Consider the following 5,274-nt stretch of genomic DNA (forward strand, 5'->3'; position numbering starts at 1 on the left):
ATATATGTTTTCTATGCTCTTCTTCAAACCGTAAAAATATTAGAATGTCATCAAAGAAGACACCCATGAACTTTGAGTGAGGTCTGAAAATTCTCTCCATCATTCAATTGAATGTGGCAGGTGCATTAGTCAAACCAAATGGCATGACTAAGAACTCCTATAGTCTAAATGTCATACGAAAAGCTGTCTTATGAACATCTTCAGGTGCTATCCATATTTGGTGATAGCCGCTCTTGAGATCAATGCGACTAAAGATACTAGCCCCTTGCAACTTATCCAAGATATCATCTATCCTTGGGATAGGAAAACGATTCTTGATTTTGATCTTGTTCAAAGATCTATAGTTTATGCACATACGGAAAGAACTGTCTTTCTTTTGAACAAGTAAGACTGGAGAGCAGTATGGAGAAGAGCTAGGTTGAACTAACCCTTTTTCCAACAATTCGTTTACCTTTGTTAGGATCTCCTCTTGCTAACTTAGTAAGGCCGTTGGTTAGGTTATAAACTGCCTGGGATAAGATCAATTGTGTGATCTTTCAGGTGCTTAGGAGGTAACTCTCCTGGGAGTGAATCACTAAAACAATCTTCATATTGTTTAATAAAATCATGTCTAGCTTGATCAATTAAAGAGAGGGGTTCTTTTAAAGTTTGAGACTTAGAAGCATTAGTTGGTATTGTGTGTTCATTAGAGGCACCAAATGCCCTTGAATCATTAGTTTCTTTTGACTCTCTCACAAAAATCATGTACATAGAAATAGCTTTCTTCATTTCTTTAGAAATGCTAACATGACTAACCATTGGCACATGCCAATCTCCATCATCAGCAATGCATACTATGTTCTAACCCTTGAATTGAAATGCAAGGGTCTTCTTAACAAAATCAAGAAGAGCTCTAATCTTGTAATGCCAAGGCATGCCTAAGATAACATCACAGTTACCTATGGGTGCAAGTAGAAAAGATTCTTGGTCCTGGTAATCCCCAATTCTAAGATTCAAATTCCCTTGAATAGGAGTAGAATTGGTTGTAAGTCCTTCAAATTCCAAACCCGATCCAATTGGTGTTCCCAATCAATCCAATGGAATTTGTAGCCTTTCAACTGTATCTACTAACACAAAATTATGTGTGGACCCTGGATCAAATAGTATCAAAACTCATTGATTGTTGAGTGTCCCCCAACCCTTTAAGAGTTGTCTTTTCTTCTCATTTGAATGAGTGTAGCTTGCACATCTAGAACATAATTTGAGGATGGAGGAGGAGGATATTTAACCACGTTTGCTTCTTTCCTTTTGTGAGGACAATCAGGCTTCATATGCCCTAACTCACCACAAAGAAAGCGCCTTCCTTCCTCTTTGTACTTTTGTATCTCAGAGGGTGAGAGATACTTGTGCTTCTTCTTGTTACTCTCTGGCTTTGAATATTGGTCATGGGTAAAGGTATGTCTTCTTTGATTAGTCCTGTCTCTTGGTTGATCATAGAGCTGCTCTTGTCTAGCTCTATAAGAACTCATCTCCAACTTTCGAGATGTATCAGGCGTATGCAAACTTTTAGCTATGATGGCAGACTCCATCATGAGAGATAAGGTTTCATGTGGATACACCTTCATGGCTCTGTGTAAATGAGGGAGTAGCAAGCTTCCAACTTCCTTTTCTTCTCTTCATCGCTAATCTCCATGAAAGGAGTAACCTTGAGAAGAGTAGACAAAAAATTGTCCACATAACTAGTGACCTTTTCATGCTCTTTCTAGCCTAGCCAATCCCACTCGTTCTTGACATCATTCTCAAAATCAAGAGGCAAGAACTGAGCATAAAACTTCTTCTTGAACTTCCCCAAGTCGTAGGTTTCCTTCCCTCCAAAATGAGAGTCAACCACCAATTGCTAGCGGTGTCTTTCAAGTGCATGACTACATGCCTTAGTTTGGGCTTTTCTAATAAATTATCATTAGAAAAAGCAACTTCAAATTTCTTGACAAAGGCTAATGCCTTAGCAGGATCTCTCTTATTGGAGTAAGAGTCAAACTTTATGTGCTTATCCCCAAACTTGAAATTCTTAGTCTTCTTAAGCTTGCTTCTCTTATGGTCCCTCTTTTTCCGTTTGCGGATTGCACGAGACTTAGAACCAAGAGAGTAGAAACTAGAAGATGAGGAGGAGGATGAGGAACTTGAGTAATCAAGGGAGTAGCTGGTTGCTGAGGGAGATGACTCCCTCCTTATCCACCTCACTTGAGGTGAGGTCTTTTTACTCTTCTTGAACTGAGAATCCTTCTTCCTTCTAGTTAGCTTCTCAGCAATTGGATGCTTTGCATTTTCACCATAAATTGGTGCAATGGTGTTTCCTCTAGTATCACCATATTTTGGAGGATTTGGTCCTTCATAAGTAGCTTCTTCCCTTACCCTTAAGCTGTCAATAAATTGACGTACTTCGCAAATCTCCAACAAGCTATGATACTCTATCAATTGAGCATGTAATTGCTCACTTGTAGGTGCTTCATCAGTTTTGCCATCTTTACCTTCTTCTTGCAAGGATCGCCTTTACTTTGAGAAAAGAAAAGAGACCTGCTATGATACCACTGTTATAGAATCCGAGATACACGCTCGACTTTCTTATATACTTAAAATATATATGGCGAATATTATGTTTGCATAGAGGGAGAATAGATGAGAGAAAAGAAAGATATAGCCACACAAAAGCTTGTGTCATTTTAGACCTTAGAAAGAGAAAATCACTTCTCTCCTCACTTCCAGAGGATCACGTCTCTCGTCTTTCTTAGTGAGAGAATTCCATCTCTCGTCTTTCTTAATGAAAGAAAAGGCCTTAAACCTTGACTTGTGGGGGAGAGGATGACCCCAAATCAATGCAATGCTCATTATACACAAGTAAACATTTCGAGGCATCCCTGGATGCACACATAAATACATATACACAATGCTAATGCACTTTCACTTCTTAGAACTTAATCCATTTTCATTTATGTGTAACTCCTTAGTTCTTGTGTACACTCTTACACTTGGCAAACACTTCTTTTCCCCTTTAGAACTTGTACTACCTGTACCAAATATCCACGTCATAGTGCTCTGATCACCCCATTAAGTGATACACTAGGAATATTGGTCTCTAAATGGTCTCATAGCCATGCTAGATAATCATCAACACTTAAAGAAAAGCAAGTCATTAATTTATTGACATGAATTTATTAAATAGAGAATGCGTAATAAGCAATCAATTTAGTGATAATTGTTGTATTACAAAGTATCAAACTAGTTATATCTAGTTACAAAACTCACTATAGCCATCTACTATGTTTCCATTTATCTTAAACTTTGAGACATAGCTAGAAACTTTGCAGTAATTTACTTGTTGAAGCTATTCCATAATCTTATATACATTTTTTGCTTATGTAATCATCTTATCTAAAAAAGTTTAGTGGTTGCAATGTAATCCAAGGACAATAACTATATGCCTAGTTGACTTAATTTTCTCACAACTCTATGGTATGCCACTCTACAACTATTTTCCCTCTTAATACATCTATATGAATAAGACTTGAAACAATTTAGTGCTTGACAAACTACTTTATCCTAGCCTAGGTACCAAGAATTTAATAGATTAGCATTAAGAAGCTCATATGATACATGCCTTGATGGATGTATCTCCACTTCACCATGTGGTTACACATTCAATGAAGAAAAAACTAGAAAAAGACATCTATATAAATATTCTAGATTTATGCTTATGGGATACTTAGCCATGATGTAAACAAGTTTCACTACAAGATATAGACCTTATAGCAACGTTTAAAGCGACGAAAATACAAACAACAAAATTTGCCCCCGTCGTCGCAAAAAGCGTCGTTATTGACGACGCCATGGAATCGTCGCTATAACCGTCGCTATATGCGTCGCTATTTGCGTCGCTATATGCGTCGCAAATGCGACGCATATAGCGACGGTTACAGAGAATTTGCGACGCTGATAGCGACGACAATAGCGACGCCTGCAGTAAATTTGCGACGCAAATAGCGACGGTAACAGAGGAAAAAATTTTTTTGTGGCAGGGCAGCAAGCTGCCCTGCCACATATAGCACTGTGTGCTGTATGAGAGCCATACAAAATAGTTTCTGCACTGCTGCATACAAAGCGTTTGCAAACAAAAAGAATCTATACTGAAATCATAAAACTGATAGATGAAATAAATACATGATATCGCATAAAATGCGATTGGTACAATCATAAAACAATATCACTAATACATAGAAAATGTCTACATAGATCGGGCGACTAAAAACTAAAGGTATGTGAGCGCTAAGGATCCGAGGGCGAGCTACAAATCGTCGTCCCCCGAAAGCTCGTCCCTCTGCAAAGGAGCATCAAACGGATTCTGCAGAAAAAGAAACAACATATCAATCCACCATACAATAATGCATTCAAATATCTCATGGTAACTACGGACATGAAAGATGAGAGACTTACTGCGCCGCCGCGTCTGTACAATCGGTCGATCAATGATCTGAGACCGTGCCTCTCTGCATATTGAGTCTCAAGGCCTTGCGGATCGCGATTTGTAATGGAGTGCTGCAAAGAAAACAAAATGCTAACTGTTAGAAATATGATTGTCAGTACAAATAATATCTCAAAAAAACAAATAAGCAAAACAAAAGAGAAACTTACAAAGTCCTCCAAATATGTCCTGTGGCCGCCACTCCCAAGATGATGTACCGATCCGGCCTCGATTCGTGCCCTCGCCGCCTCCCGCTGCTGACTCCAACGTCCTGGCGAATTTGTAGCCTCCTCCCTCAGTCGGCGCCAGTCCTCTGCATCTAACCACTCGGGCTTTGGAGCCCCACTCTTGATTGCCTTGCGTGCGTCGGATTGTCTATGTGACATGTATGCACGCATGCAATCCATCATCCAGCCCGTAGAGAATCTATCCACTGCGGCTGGCACCGGGAACTCCTCATGCAAGGATGCTACTATGTACTCCTTGCTCCCCTCCGGTATGTTCCTCCAATGATCCAGGACGTTGTGCCGAAAAACTTGTTGGCACAACTCCCTCATGCGAGCTATCACCCTCCTCCCCTCATCATTCATGATGATAGCTCCTGACCTGCCATCCACTAGGTATCCATAATCCCTAGGAGTGTGCCTCGTATGGGCCCTCTCCCATCTCCGTCCACGCTCCTGGGCATATCCAGGAGACCCCTGAACATCCGGTGTACCGACGGGGGTACCCTCTCCCGGAGTGCCACTGAAAGGGGTGCCACCAGAGGGGGTGCCACC

The 5,274-nt window shown here is 40.3% G+C and overlaps 1 long non-coding RNA gene across 1 annotated transcript; it reads right to left on the bottom strand.

The window, feature by feature from the left end:
- Positions 1-4,194: 4,194 nt before the first annotated feature.
- Positions 4,195-4,819, bottom strand: LOC148018862 (uncharacterized). The gene is made up of 3 exons (XR_015695027.1): positions 4,666-4,819; positions 4,468-4,569; positions 4,195-4,375 (listed from the first exon to the last, which is right to left on the bottom strand). It is a non-coding gene; the product is annotated as an uncharacterized LOC148018862 (long non-coding RNA).
- Positions 4,820-5,274: the final 455 nt, after the last annotated feature.

This window comes from Lygodium microphyllum, chromosome 20 (assembly GCF_053477565.2).
Source record: "Lygodium microphyllum isolate KBCC chromosome 20, Lygodium_microphyllum_v1.1.10, whole genome shotgun sequence".
Lineage (NCBI taxonomy): Eukaryota > Viridiplantae > Streptophyta > Polypodiopsida > Schizaeales > Lygodiaceae > Lygodium > Lygodium microphyllum.